This window comes from Diorhabda sublineata, chromosome 10, assembly GCF_026230105.1.
Source record: "Diorhabda sublineata isolate icDioSubl1.1 chromosome 10, icDioSubl1.1, whole genome shotgun sequence".
Lineage (NCBI taxonomy): Eukaryota > Metazoa > Arthropoda > Insecta > Coleoptera > Chrysomelidae > Diorhabda > Diorhabda sublineata.
Window position 1 is genome coordinate 3,263,472 of NC_079483.1, and position 17,320 is coordinate 3,280,791.

The following is a 17,320-nucleotide window of genomic DNA, read 5'->3' on the forward strand; positions in this document are numbered from 1 at the left end:
TGAACACGGGAGCCGTGTTCAAGGCACCCAGTATGATATCTGATGGAATGTGCCACCGACACACCTAACGTGTCCTTCACAGTTTTTCAATAATAAAAACACTTGGAATTATGAATTATAGCTATATTTGAACAATCAAGGATAATAATAAAAAATAAAATATTTCTTTATGTGGATTATATACATCTTTCATTCTTGCGTTAAAGAAATTAATCAATGGCGGAATGTTATCCATATTGATTTGTTGATTGTCATTATTACTAAAGTGTAAGACACGAAGAATCGAAAGAAATCGATTTCTGCTAAAATTTTTCCCAAATATTGGAATTTAAAATAGAGAGTTAGTTTTCCAATAATCGTTAAGTCTGTTCAGTTTTATCGTACACATGTGAAATAAAAGTCCGAGAAAACGTTTAAACTCTTCTCTAGTAACATCTTTCCACTGTGTAATGCGGCTCTGTGCTCCTTCACTACGTGCAAGAATAACAATTGCATATCTGTTTGTGTTCTCTATAATGAATTCATAAAACTGACGAGAATGTTAAAATATTCAACAGGCACCTTATTTTCAACATTAATTTTTAAACTTGGTACTCTTACAAATGGTATGTGTTCTCTTCTTGGTGCCACTGTTGACCAAGTTTGTTGGGCAAAATCCACCTGTGGTATACGATCTTGCTGAATATCAACATCTTGTGCCATAGTTACATCAATTGATATCTCCTCATCACTAGATTGACTCCTTTGAGTTCATTCGAACTCATTTTCCGAATCTTCCAGAGCTCTTAACAACTCTTCGTCAGTTAGTTTAACAGGTTTTTTTCTGTTTCGAGGTAGATGGTTCACAGAAATCCTCCAGAGCCTACAAATGGTCGAGAAATATTGACCTACCATTTCGTTAAAACCAACACGTGTGATTTCAACAACTCTTAAAATACTTTTCACTTACTCAAACTTTTCATAACACAGATTCACGAAAATAAAAAACCACGTACAACTTGTATTACTACAATACGTAGACTAAATGACCGTACCTATAACAAATTATTATCTGCGTTATCCGGGAATTCCCAATCCGAAATAGTTCTTAGAAGACACAGCAGGTGTGTCGGTGACCGTACTCTTATCTATGAGGCCGGAATTGAAAGTGTTAAAGAAACTTTCTTATTTTATTTTTTAACTTTATTTTGTTAACTATTTATCTAAAAAGTTTCATTCGTAATAATATTCATAATTTACATTCACTTATTATTATTCATTAATCACTTTAAATCTTAGAATAAATCTAACACGCGACCTATAGACTTATGAAAGGAATAGTGACCGTTTCCGAGTTAATCGAAAATAGATCGGTACGACCGCTTTATTGTATCAACAACATTAAGAAATCGTCACCTTAATGCCATTCATGTGCAACGATAACTCGGTGCGAGAAATGACTGTTAGTCAGTGGACAGTAAGACAAAGACTGTAGGAAAAAACCTGATCCCTATAACACCTGCAATTGGTCCTAAACTTAATTCAGTTCATCTACAAGCATGCCCGTGTTTTGTTATAATAATTGGGATCTGTTGTATTCTCAGATGAGACCAGAATATGCCTCCATGGTACAAATCGTGTACCGAAGACCAATACAGCGATTTGTAGATTGCTACTTTGAAGAGCGGAGAGATTATGGAGGTGGTTCCTGCATGATCTGGGGTACTAGAGGTTCAACGGCTGATAGATTCTAGCAATTCATGTGGTACCTTAAGTCTACTACATTGGAGACGAATCGTGCAAGATTATATCGGAGAAGTCGGTTTTCGAGGTATAGAGTGGCCTGCATACAGTCTTGACTTAAATCCTATAGAGCTAAAAGAAGCTAGACTCCCTACCCCAAACTCGATCCCGGAGATCATTGTAGTAGAAGAAGAGTGTCTTAACTTCTTAACATTTGCTTAATCGTATTACTTATTAGGAAAGAGGAGCTCATACCCATTATTAAGAAACCAAGTGTTATATTTTATGTTAATCATAAAAAAGCTTAATTTTCTTAATGCATTAACTTCAGTTAAACATAGGAGACGTTTTTATAAATTCACACTCAAATTAAAGCATATTAAATTCTCTTTCAAACAACATAATTTGATATGATGATCTGATATATGATTTTACAAAAATATAGTTGATTTCTATGCACGCAAATATAGAATCAATTTCAAAGTTGATTCGTGCTTGTTGAATTTGCCTGAACTTTAATTTCTTTTCAGGTTTGTAGTAAATGATCTACAATGCTTTTGGAGTTTTTTCTGTCATTATTAAAATATCTTCGATTATTTTCACGCAAAAATTATACCATTAATTTATCCGTCATTTTATTAAAGGTGAATACCTATATGCATTTGTATGTGTAACCTAACCTATAAAAATTTAAATGGAAATTGGATTTGAATATTTGCTTTGTAGTCATATAGCGGCAAATAAACCGGTAGCCTAAAGCCAAAAACAGAGCATGTAATTAAAACGAGGGGCACAGAGCGAATCTCGATATAGACACCCACTAGGATCTGGATAAGGTTTCCACCAATGGTTATTATTTTCACTAATTCAAGCAGTTGATGGTTTTCAATGAGTGGTCAATAAGGATAAGTATAAAAGTATGTAATTTTTATTCTTGCGAATAAAGAAATAATGAACTATAATGTCTACCTTTTAGTTTACATTGTCTAACATTATTTAATGCACGGTAATATTGGTTATACCAAAGCACGAGCTGCAGGCGAGTAATGTGATTCAGATGGGTTATAACCATAAGCGAAAATACTATAATATACTTCTATAATAGTTCGTAGTTCTTGGCTTCATATACTAATATATAGGGCGTATGCGGAAATCTTTATTCACGCGTCAGTGACAATAAACTTCACACAAAATTTCAACCTGCTGATTCGATCCGTAGTATTATAGCTCAAACGACTACGTAGTCAAGTTGTTTTGAAAAAAGTCTCAAATTGAGTTTTGCATTGTTATAAAATTTTTGACTAAAGAGGGAGTAACACCAACACAAATCAAAAACCAGCTGTTTATAGTGCCTTGTCTATCACTTTTAACAATTAAAAATTGGTCTAAAGTGTTTCCTTGAGGAAGAGAATTATTAAAAGATAATCAAAGTGCGGAAGAACAATAACTACTCCAGAAAGCATTAGTAAGAAAAATTATTTCTGATAATCGGCGCCTAAAAACAAAATAAATTGAAGCACAGACCTCCACCCACTAAATAAGGAGCTTCGCCGTGAGGTCTTTTACTATTATCCGACATCCAAAGAAGATTCCATGGAGTGGCATTGGAAAAAAGAGTCAGTACCAAAAACAGACAATTGCATCAAAAATTTATTGAGAAAAACAAAATCAGTCACACTGCTTCACTTTCCATGGCTATTGTACACGAATGTGACTTCACAGAGATTGAACACCTACCATATAGTCCTGATCTGGCACCGATGGACTATTTTTCGTTTGTAGATTTGAAAGCCGAGTTGAGAGGTAGAATATTGAAAAGCAACGATGAAATTAAACAGGTGGTGTACGAATATTTTGACTTTACATATGCATCATATTTTTATAGACAGATTCTTTATTGTGAACAAATTGTTTACAATTTATAGACAAAAGCTTTGAAAAACTAAGAAACAAACACACAAATAAATAAATAATGACATGAAAGAAAGGTGTTTTGTAAGTATAAAATGTGTAAGAAATTCACTTTTATATGGCCCAACAAAGAAAAAATATATTTATTTTTCAACGTAATCTCCTTTTAGCTCCAAAAATTTTTTCCAGCGATATTTAATAAGTTCGATATTTCTTTTATAATAAGAATCGTCAAGCTCCTCAAAATAGCAGCTAACTGCTAACATAACCTCTTCAAAATAATTCAAGGATGCTAAATCGGGCGAATAGGGTGTATGAGGTAGCAAATCAAGCTTTAATTCATTAATTTTGGCCATTGTAATAACAATGCATTCATATTCTTGCCATAATTATTTAAACATTTTCTGTGTGAAAATTTCAAAAACATGTTTCAAGGTACAGTAACTAAAACACTACTGCAAGGTGGAAAAATAGTGCTGTCAAAGTTTTTGAAAATTGTGATCTCTTGAGTTTGGTGGCAAAACAGGCACATTTTTCTTGGTCTGAGTCAGGAGCAGCATCTTACATCATAAGAGTATGTTGTACGGGTTTTTCGAGATTTTTTGAGATAAACAACAAAAAATATTATGTTATATTGACAAGATGCCCTACATAAAATCCCTGAGGCTGTTGTATGTTCACTGATAAGAAAGGGGAGCTAATTTCATAGATACCACTCTTCTCCATATTTAGTATCTTATCCTTAGGATAACACGTCAATTCTTTTAATGTAATGTAATTTAATGTATCGAGATTTATAAACCAATTTTAAACTTTTTAATGGATTAATTTAGTCATTCCAGCTAATACTAACATTATTGAGTTATCAATATTACCAATAAACTGATCATATTTAACTTCCACAATCCATATTTCTAAACGAATATTTTTATGGAAGTAATTTTCATCACTGGTGGAATAAGTCTCTACTTCACGATACGCAAAAGAAGCTAGGCAAAGGTGTACCTTAGGGGCCCATTTCGATAAATTATGAGTGTATATTCGGCTCGTGAACAGCTTTCTACATTTCTACCCTTATTCGGCGACTTGTACCTTCATGGCTCTGAGCAAAATTCAAAATAAGCAGAACTGCATTAAGACGACTTTGATATACTTTAACAAAGGGTAGAAAATGGAAAGGTACGAGGACAAATAGCCTTCGTCGATGAAACTGAATTAGATACGCTAACAGATAGATATATATTTAATAATTGCTTTTGGAAAGATGAAACATATTCAAAACTTGAATTTTGTCAAGAAATATGATCAACTTCCCCCATGAAACGAAGTAATATTGGAAAAGTAGAGAAACAACTGATTTTATGGGCATAATAAATACATGGACTTTTTTTTATCCAAAGAGGAAGGAAATCTGTATCTGCATCATCAGTAGTCGTACGGGACCGACTATTCTGTGGAGTGGTATTATACTTCTACGGCCCACTAAACCCTTCTTCTTAAAGTAAACCTCTTCAAGGTTCGTAAACTCGATCCGCTTCAGCATTCCTTTTAATGGCTGTTCTATGCTTGGTTAGCGTTTGCTCTGTTCATTCATTGTTCTATGATCGCTTTAGCTGCTGCTTAATGTAATTGGGTCATCGACCAAACTGTTCCGTTACTTCGTCCGTAAAATTGTTCCTGCGTACTCATCTACGACGTCCCAGTTCTCTTCTTTCAAAATCATAATGCCTATGATATCCTGGATAGTGAATTTTCTGATCTTTTTTTTTTACTAGTTCGTAAGCTGCAATAACTGCACATAAAAAATGTGTGTTCTGCTTTGTCAATGGCTTACCCGCAAGCAAGGCAAGTTTGGCTATCTGCTTTGAACAAGTAGGATCGAAAGTACTCGTGCCAAGATAGTAGTTGGGTGAGGTAATCTATCCAGTCTTTACCATATGGTTAGAAGCACGCAGTCCATATACCTCGTTGATCCATATCGTACCTCTGCTGGTCACAACTCTTCATTCTCTTGCGATTCTGGCTTCGTCATTATTCCAATAGCTTTCTACCTATATTTCTGCGTCGTAAAGAAGTATTAAATCTGTAACTGATATCAACAGCCTCTTTTTGGTGGCATTTCTTATTAGTCGGCTTAACGATTGTGTGATTATTGATGCTTTGTCTGTTGGTTGTCTCATATTTTATGGATTATTTCGTTTCAAAAGAGAGCTCCTCAATTTTCATTACTTGGATATTGTCAAACTTTGCATTCTTTATCGGTCTCCTCCACCACTAGTGATAGTCCGAGCAATCTTTTCAGAATCCTGTTGTTGTTGTATCTTGGATTTCTTCTTTGTCCATTCCAGGAATGACGATAGCTATGACATCTTGTAATGTAGTATACGATGGGTAGTTCTAGTCTGAGGATATTATTATAGGATATATTTCAGAGTTTTGGTCCTAGAACTGACCATTGAGCGGCTCCCGTAAATACTCTCTTAGTACTCAGACTATCCCTTGTTTCAAAAAGCATCTGCCTACTGCCAAAGTAATTCTCTACCATGCGAAGTAAGTAAGGAGAAGCATTATACTTATTTGGGAGTTTACTATATTTTCACAAGCCACGTGTCTGAGGTGTGCTGGAAATCATATAACTAGAGAATGTAGAAATAAAGAGGTTGTGTGCATGTACTGTGGGTTTAACAATAACAGATATAATGAAATGTTCAAACAGACCATGAATCAACTGATCATGAGAAGTGTAATATATTCAAAAGGAGCATTGGAAAGTATATTGACTACCTACTACAGAGTGAGACCTGATGTGAGCTAGGAAATTACTATAACAAGAGGATGTTCATGAACAACGCTGAACTGTCTCCACAGGCGCTGAATAACTTAAATAATGGACCATCAATTGATAACCGACATGATTAATGATATTGTAGATGAATGCAAATTTTGAAAAATTACAAATTTCAATTGGGAGCCTCAAGGTCAAACAGTGTGTTATAGTTTAGGATATGCAGATTTCTAGATCGTTGTACGTGTCAAGGAAACCGTTTTTCATAAAGAAACATTCTGAAGAAAATCATCATAAATTGTAATTATTTATTGCAAATACTCACAGGTATCAAAACGCAATTGACTATTTCTAATTGCATAACTGCATACTGTCGAATATTGTGTTATATAAGGAAAAATTTGAAATGTACAAGAATTTAGTTGGTTAATCTTAAGCTTAGCAAATAAAATCAGAATAAAACTATAATTAATGTTCGAAGTGAACTTGGAAAAGCAAGATTCTTCCTTATAGCGTCACGATGGATGGTTATTCTATTCATCATTTTTCTCCTGATGTTTACAAGTGTTGTATTTATTCCATAGGAACGTGGTGGCTATTCCAATTGACCTCTCTGACCAATCTCACAATTAGCAAAAATGTTATTAAGATGATTTTTCACATAATTTAGGAGCGGGGAGGGGATTTATTGACGCTATAATGCAGAATCTTGGAGTGCTCTTCCAAATTCAAAGAAATATCCTCCGTAGACTCCGGAAATGTATAGAAGTGCAAAGTGCCCCACCGCTTTTTTTGTTTTAATTTCATAAGTTGTACGATAACCAACTAAATTTTTTCATATTTCAAATTTTCCTTATGTAAGTTACACAATCTTACACAAGTAAGCAGCTTAATTAGAAATGTTTGATTGTGTTTCAATATCTACTGTGAGTAATAATCACAATTTATGATGATTTTCTTCAGAATGTCTCTTTATGGCTACCGATCTGATAATCTATATATCTCCTAGCGATAAATTCTTTTGAGCTTATCAGAGAAGACCTTTTTGTTAAGAAATCGATCGAAAAATTAGTTTTTGTTAAGAGAAAGTTACGAATTGTTAACAAATCAAATCGAAATTCGAGCAAGTTATTCTCAAAAAACTCTTAAATCATTTCATCACCAAAGTAAAAGTAAATTTATATTTACAAAGTAATTTTAGAAGAACTTGAATTTACTTCAAGTGAAAATATCAACGATCCAGGAATCACTGCAGAGATTTTCTTTTTTGCAAAATCTCCTACTTGTTTGTCTAGATGGAGCAGAATTTTGAACCAATGAAACCGTTAACAAAGTGGACCTTCCTACAGGAATAAGGCAATTTCTAATTTCTTATTAGGTCCAAAAGATATGGTTGACCACTACTGTGTAAGTTATTCATAATTCGTTAGATTTGTGGAAGATATTACTAAGTTAGTATCTACTGTGAAATCTGATTTTTAATTGGGTAAAATACAATTTTTTACTTCGCCTTCTAGTCGATCACCAATAGTGCAGGACATTCATTTACTGCTACTGATTCTCCAATAAACATATTAGTTACAAGCGGTATAAGACTCCATTTTCAGGAACTTTCCAATGACCTACACAACTTCTACTTGGAAAACAGTTGGCTATGATTGTAGCTCAGGGTTTGAATAGGAAAACACTATTCCATTGGAAAGAAATGGCTACAAAAAATCAATTAACGTGTTTCACTTTTTGCTTTCCTTACGCAAAGCAAATACAATACAATTGTAGATGACGGGATATAGATTTTAAAACATTTTGATCATCTCTAAAAATGACTGTAAATGTATGGATCTTTTTAAATGTATATATGAAGGTGCTTTCATCTCACACTGTAAAACGTCTCTTTAAACGTTTCATTTGTGTATATTTAAGAGGAATTCCTTAATTCGCCGAGCTCTATTATTTCTATAATCAGCTTCAGACAAATTCCAAGAGTTCTTTCTCTTGCAACCATTTTCCTGTTGTAATTCAGACAGTTTGGATGAAAATAAGATGTCGATATTATGCAGATGCCGACAAGATATAACATCAGAAACGGGACTTGCTCTCGCTTTTACATTTCTCAGAATTGCCGTTAACGATACGAATTGGAGAAAACAGAGTGAAAAAAAGAACGATATGATACAACATTTATCGCGTTATTGATAAAGTTAATTTGAATACGTATAATCAGCGTTGGAACGAATAAAATGCTAATTAAATGAGTGAACAATTAGTTATTCAAGATGAACGTTGTTTGAGCAAAATCTCGTCAGACGAACTAAAAAGTTCAGTTAATAGGAAGTGAAGAGATTTTGAAGATATGAATTAACAATATGTACAATGAGAACATTGTATAGATTGTATATAGTTCGATAAATTTACGTTAGCCGACAATGAAGCTCTGTTCTTTGGCAGATCTTCATGAGGGCTGTGAGGTAACGCGCGAATTCACACTATGATTCCACAATAACTTCGAAGGTTGCTTATTAAATTTTGAGATATGTGAATATGTCAAATCTGACATTGACATGATGAAATTTGACACTTTCTATGGTTAACGTACTCAGAATGATTTACGAGTGCTGTTTGCACAGTTGTAAGCAGGTAATTAAGTAACATTCATCTTGGTCAAAAAATGATATTAAATCGCACACATTTTCATGCGATGATTTTCTATGAGTTCAGACGTGGATTAAACCAACACAGTAGGCCGATCAAATCGCTTCGACTTTTGGTGATGAAGCCCCAACTCGAGCTACAGTGTTGCGCTGGTTTTCCGAGTTCAATCGTGGTCGCTACAGGATGATTTTATGAAGGTTGTCCAAATTCTACTGTTGCACCAGAAAATATCGATGCAGCATTTGGTTGTCAAAATGATGTGTTCGCTTTGGATACCGCATAATTAGACAATCTCTCAAACAAAACTTCATGTCGATTGGTGGAGAGGAATTCTGGCAAAAATTCAAACGCAGTGCTTCAAAAGATGTCTAGAAGATTATGACGGGCAACGAACCATGGATCTATTTATATAAACCCTAAAAATCAAATAACTGTATGGGACAAAACGAGCCAAAACTAAAAAACGTTGTTCCTGCACGCAGCATTTCGTAGCAAATGGTCGCCTGTTTTTTCAGAATTACTGAACATGTCGCAACATTTGCTTATTTTACCAGCATTTGCTTACCAACGAAACCAATCATATAAAATTCACCACGACAAATCAAAATCTTTTTGAACAATAACAGCGTCGAATTGATGGGCTATCCGTCGTACAGTCCTTGTTTGGTACTCAATGATTTCATTTTATTTCCGCAGATCACCAATAAATTGTGAAGGCAACGTTTTTCTACACCTGAAGAAGCAGTTGATGCGTTTAAATCACATGTCTAAGATTAATCTCAATCGGAATGGAAAAAATACTTTGATATTTGGTTCAAACGCTCGCAGAGGTGCATTTATTTTGACTGAGAATATTTTGAAAAACTATAAAGCCATATCAAATCATGAATAATTGTTTTTAATTTCCTATATCAAAACTAAAGTAGCAGCTTTCATATTTAGACCTACAAAAAAAAAGAAAGTTATTCGAAAGAAGATGGTGGATGACTCAAATACATACACGTACAAAGACGTACATATGTCTGTCTTGCCAGAAGCACACTGGCCAGCAGCCATGAATAAGGATGTGGACGTGTGAACAACGCACTAACCCTTTGTCGCGGGACAAAATTTCGTCTCCGATCGAACAGCCGTGAATGCGCGTGATCTCGCCATAAGCATCCACATTTACGGAGCTTCACTAATATGGAGACGCCATTACGATATGCTCGAGTTGAAGATATGAACTAAGAATTATTTGTTATTAATTATTTAACGATATGAAGAAAATCAATCTTCCCTGTCATGTTGTTGTTGCTACGACTAATCTACTACTACAATTATCATAATCGTAGTTTTTCTGCTATAACTATTGAAACAAATAACTGAGGTCCCAATCCATCTTATTTGTACCAGCTTCTACAATATATTATGAATGTTGTAAGCAATATTTGAAGTGATCACATCAATTCACATGAAGAAAACAACGTCCTTCATAGAGTAATTTACTACATTGAAATTTGCTGGCACCCTTTCTTATCAACTAGATTCAAATCTATGCTGGAGGCTCTTGCTTGACAACTATTTATGAATCCCTGTTGGATTAATAAAATTAGAACAATTGTAAACCAGATAATCATTATCTGAGTAATATCTTTATAAAAAATTGAACAGAAAAAAATATTGACAGTTTCTGCATTTGTTAAAATTACCGAAAATGTTTCACGAATATGTTACTATTTTGTTTTACCAATTTAGATGAATTGTGCTAAGATTTTTCATGATTTAACATTAGAGAGAGAAAAGAGAAAAGCGGAGACAGTGAAATGAAGAAGCTATTCGAAAAACTGAACCACTAGCAACATATAATTTGTGGAAAACGACGAGGCATCTGTATAAAATCTATCTTTAATTGCGAATATTTCCGAAATCACAAATGAAATAGGATATATTTGGTTTGAAAAGTAAAAATACATGAACGTAGCCGTGTCTTGGTTTGCCGTACAATTTTAGAAATAAAATGGGAACTAGTCACCACCTTTTAAGGGTAATATTTTGGAAAAGGGTGAGCTAGGGAGATTTTGTTTTGGGAAAGCTCATCTTAATTTCATACAAGCAATCACCTCCTGAATTTCGTCGACGAAATTATAATCATAATTTCATAAATTTCATAAGAGCTGACCAAAAAAATGAAGAGAGTAGTAACTTTGATACAATACGAGGATATATTGAAAAATTATTAGCCTACTATCCAACCAAACAAAATTTCAATGACAAAATATGTTATTACGCAACATATTCTCAGCGTACCTGCAACGTCTCTAGACCTTTCCTGTAGAGTGGTTATCAATGTCGAATAGTAATCTCCAGTTATTGTTCTACCCTTATTCAAAAAATCAATCATGATTACTCCATGGCAATCCCAAAAAATTGAAGCAAAAACTTTTCCAGTAGATTTTTGAACACGAACCAGAGTGACGCCATTCCATCGATTGATGCTTCGTTTCTGAATCGTAGAAATGCGCCTAAGTCTCATCCATAATAACAATTTGGTTTAAAAAGTCTATCTACATCGTTTTCAAATTGATCACAGATCAAACGCGATGCCTCTACCCTTGCACGCTTTGGTCAACATTCAAACATTTGGGGATCCATTTTGCAGCAATTTTTCTCATCTCCAAATTGACGTGAACTATATGATAAACGCATTCTTATGATTTATTCAGTGGTTCAGATATTCGTTTTAGTCCAATTCGACGGTCTGATAAAATAATGTCATGAACTGGATCGATATTTTCGGGGACTGACACATAAACTGGTCTTCCCGATCGGTCATCATATTCAATGGAAAATTTACCTCTTTTGAAGCTTGCAGTTAAATACAGGTACTTGATGATGGCTCGATACTCCAATTTTTCGATATGCACAATTTCGGTGGACATCTTTTTTCTTTTAATTTATTGTGTAACTCTGGTTCACTTTTTTGACGTCAAACTTTACAATGACACTTCTAATAAGTTCTGTTCGTTGCGATGGTAACGAAATATTTTGTTTATGCATGGAACTGGTCTAGGCTAACTAGATATCAATACATACATACACACATATATAGAGCAACGACTCGACTATTTAATTCTCGTATTATCTAAGAATGTCTATCAAAGATATTGATGAAATTTAATGAATTTGAGTTTTCTAATCAGTTTACTTTCAATGATTTCAAGATATTTTTATCATCTTGACGTAACCACCCTGGAGATACGCTCTGGGACATTATCGTGCATCCCAAGCACGTGCTACTAAAGCATGCGCAGTTAATATCGTTTTTAATGGTAAATCCATACTGGAACATCGGGAATATGCCACAGGAATTCGGGAAACAACAGCCAACGTGGACGTGGAACGTGAATTGTGGATAACAAGGGAAACTATAATGAAGTAATCGACGTTGTTATTGTCTAGTCTTTATTTCGATTCATTCTCCTCACTATGCTACTCGATAAACTTTTATAAATATAATCAACTCCATTTATTACACCATAAAGTAGAGCTATGTAATGATTACAGGGCACGTTGTTTGTAATGGCGGTTATTTATTGAATTTAAGAAATCCTTAAAATTTTTTTTATCAGCTCTTTTCTGGATCTTTCATCATATTCCATATTTTGATTAACAAAGTTCATTAGACCGATTGGGTGCGTTATCGATCCTGGGAACCGGTATCGTTTATTAATGTAATGCGGCATATGAAAATTGCAAATGTTTAAGATTTACGAAACGATTATCTTCATTAATTTTGGTTTGTTTCAAACGCTAAAGATAGCAATATACGTACTTCAGTCTTCTGAAACTTCCGGTTACAGCGGAAATGGACCCAAACTTCGTTATTTTAAACAGAATGCTACGGTTTTTATTAAATTTTTGGAATTCAAATATGAATTTCAGTTATACAATATCTTCTTATTAGGACTATAAAAACTATCAACGATATCAGTTCGTTAAGCTGATATACTGGAACTGAAGTTTTCAAGAAGCGTATGAATGTTACTTGTTCACGTATTCTTAGTAGCTTTGGAAAGAGATGAAAGTGTAGCCAAAGCAAAGACGACTGGTTATTACAAAGAATCCGGTCAATTATTTGTATTAAATATTTGTACATTTAAATTTGTTTGAATCGTAGTTCAGTTTGCGATATTCATATTAAATTTTAAATTTTATGCCTCTATTATTATTAACTATTCAAATTCATTCATTACTCTAAATAACCATTTACTACCGACTGAACTCTTCATTAATTTTGGCCATTGCCATAACGGATGTATGAGCTGCTGAATTGTCTTTCTTCTTAGCCGAATGTGGCCGTTTTTGTTTGATTTCGTCGCAAAAACATCGCAATAAGTTCACATGATACTCGCCGTTGATAGTTGCTGGATATTCTAAGATTTTCAATGAAAATTATTCCATGTGCATCCCAAAAAACTGACGCCATAACCTTGCCTGCATATGGAATGGTTTTAGCCTTCTTTGGAGCTGGTTTCCCTTTTCAGTATATTGTTTTGATCGTTTTTTTGTATTGGGTATGAAGTTATGGACCCATGTTTCATGTATGGTTATGAAACGTTACAAAAATCGGCTTCATTTCTATGAAACATTGCCAAACACTTTATTATTTTCATGATGCTGTTTTTGCTTTATTTTGAGCAAACGCGGCCGGCACCCATCTTGCGTACAGCTATCTCATGTCAAATTTTCAGTTAATATTACACTCTTTGAAATACCTACTATATCTTCTAGCTCGCGCACTTTCAGTAGATGATCATCCAGTACCGCTTCGTGGATTTTCTTCAACATTTCTGGAGTCATCACCTCATTTGGTCGACCACTGTGATGCTGGTCTTGGGAAGTCGTACGCCCTCATTTAAACTCTGCTACACAATATTTCCTACCATTCAAATAAAACTATTGTTTCACATAATTATTTTTTTTTCATGTTTACAAATTCACTGAAAACTTGCCTTATTGATGGCTGCCGAAAAATACTAAACAACGTTTCGTCTTCAAACTTGAAACTTTTGCTGTATGGATTATGTACTTTCTAATACAGTGGTATTTTTCAAGCAACTATCGCCATCTCTAGGTCAGGCCAGGTACTTCTGGAACCATCCTAGTACTTCTACAGGTTTGAGAAAGATGTGGTTTTGTTAACCATTGTAATCAACTTTTAAGTTTATGCTTTATCCTATCAATATTTTTTTCAATTCTTCAATTCTTCCAATTGTTCAGTTTATCTAGATTTCTTCTTTGTTTTTTGTTTTTCTTCGACCACATAATATTTGACGTGTACTATTCAGATTATCACTAATGATTTTAGTAATTTTTCATACCTTGTATGAACGAGTAAATCTTCTGAATTCTATACTTTCGCTAATATATCAACACAAGTGGTAGTAATTCACTTGGAAAGTAAAACGAGCATATGTTGGTGGTAAGTCTGACCGGAAGTCATTTATCTGGCAATTCCTGAAATATTCCCAGGTTAATATAATTAATGCGAATAATTCGCTGTTTTCCAACGAATTCCAGAGAAACTTTCCGAACTCGATATGTAACGTGTGCGGCCGCAGTAAAAAGGTTCAAGGTACCGTAACGTTGGTAATTAGTGCCGCCAGCACTTTTATTTTCGCAAGAAAATGACAGAAAGAGTAATGACTGATTTCATTCCTACTTAACCTAATGCTCTTTATTAATAGTATTAGTAATTTATTTTATATGTACTTACAAATTGTTTATTTTGATTTTCCCTATTGAAAGTTTTTTACAGACTAAAACACGTCCGCTCCGTTTATAAACAAAATAAAAACGTGGAAGAAAATAAAAGTAAGAAATAAAGCAAAGTACGGACCAAACCTAGAAATTTCAGAGCGGTAAGAGACGGATTAAGTGCATTAGATGCGGAAGAGCCTCAGGAAACGTTATGAACAAAAATTGAAAATTGCATTTGTGTAGGGGAAAAATGCATCTCCAGAAGTGCATCCCCATTGGGTAAATTTCGATTTTACCACTCGGAAGGTAATATTTTCCAGGCTATAGATTTCTAATTTTCCAATCTTTCGAGATGCACTTTCCAAAATGCATTTTTCCTCTTCTCTCATTCATAATTTTGTTCATATAATTTACTCAGACTCTTCCGAATCGAATGCTCTTTATTGCATCTCGTGGTACTGCTCAGAAATTCCTAGGTTCTATGCTTCATTTCCCCGACATGAAGTCGATTTTGTAGCATCTTCCTATTTAATGTAATCGTCTTCGTTATCAACAACATGTTGCCATTTAGTGTGTAACTTTTTAACGCAATTTCAACATCACTAAAATTTTCAACAGCTAGTGCAAAGTTTGTCAATTCCTAAATTTTCTCCTTCAGTTGAAGAACCAAATTTTGAGATAAATCATTTATTCTTGAAACAACAGTGTTTCTTGAGAACGAATTATTTTGATATTGACTTTTGAGATGGAAATAAAATATCGATAACTTTCAACATACAGTGAAAGGTTTTGATCTTTTCGCGATTTCTAATGCAATATTAAAATTTGATTTCAGGGCATCTTCGCTCTCTGTATTAGCTTTAGTAAGCATCGATTATTGACCTTGAAGTTTAGATTTTAAAGATGACAATGTGTCGATTCTAATTTTTTGGTGTAACAATCCAATTTTGACTTATGGTTCGTATCATAGTGTCTCTTCAAATTAAACTTTTGACAAACAGCGACTACGTCGCAGTACCATTAAAATCCTTCTCCAATCGTATCGCTTCGATTACTTCACTCAACTAACTCACGTCGCGCAGTCGCTTTGAGCTCATTATTTTTATTCTCAGAAAACCAATAACACCCTACAAGGTATGTTTTTAAATCAAATACGGTAAAGTTTGATTTTATAATAAATTCTATTCTTGTTCAACTTAACTTGAAAGTTCAAAAAAAAGTAAGAATTTTGTTATCATGAGACAGTTGTCTCTCATTTTTTTTTCTGTTTGGATTGCTCTTTTTAATAGGTAGTGAGCAGCCCACAGTTCATCGAAGATCGTATTCTGAGACCCACAAGTATTATATTCGTCTTTTTCCAGTTGTTCATAGATAGCTAGATTTTTTTGCTCCAATACCTGATTAAATATTTCAATGCTGTATGGGCTTTCATCATCTGCAGCGCATGTTTCCTTGTATACTATACGGTCTTGAAAGGCACAGGTTCCAAACATAATTTAGGTACTTTAATCTCGGCAACTTGTACGAGTGGATTCTCAGTGGTAGTGGGTTATAATCCCAAGAAATGATTTATAATTACAAAAGGCAAGTCCTGGCATATGCAGATGACGTAATGCTCATAACCAGAGCAAAACAGGAACAAATGTTCTTTCTACTTGAAAGTTTGAAGTTTGAAGACGAAAATAAATAATTCGACAAGATATTAGCAAGCGGCAATAAAACAGTTGTAGGTCTATGAAACCTATTAAGGTCCAAAAATAACTCAAAGGTAGTGAAGCTAATGCTGGGTCATGAATAAGAAAGAGGAAAACAGGCTAAATGCATGGAAGTGAGGAGTGTTAAGAAGAAGTTTTGGAGGGATGCGAGTTGAACAAGATAATAAGGAAGAAGAACTAATGCGGAGATTGAAATTTTATAAGACAAATAAAACGTTGGTTGGGGTATATCACCAGAATGGAAGAAAACAGATGGGTAAAAAGAGACTTAACAAGTGGAGAAGGTGCAAAAAAAGAAGAGGGCGACCTAGTAGAAAATGGCCAGATGCATGTAAGGAAGACTTACAGAAGTTAGTGCGAATTGACGCACTGCAACCATGAACAAAAGAAGTTGGAGAAAAGCAATAGAAAGACTTCAAGCAGTAAGACCTGCTATATATATTTATATATAAATATGCCCCGGCAAACTTGATATTTTCCTAGTCATCATCGAGGAATTACTGGAAGGAGCTATCTCATTACTTATTTCCACTTTGGTAAATTGTTTTCGCACATCAGAAGAGTTATAACCCTTTCTTTGATGATCCCACGTCATCTTTGACCAGAATTTCTTAAACACACTTTTTCTAAATTCGGTTATTTTGGATCATTGTCCCGTTTTCGCTTTCAAACATTAGTTTCACACCGTGGTTTTAATATTCTCTGTTTTAATACTCATTTTTATTCCATTGCTTTTCATTTTCACATTTTGTTATATTAGTTAAATTTGTTCTGTAGTATTTCTTTTGTTTTT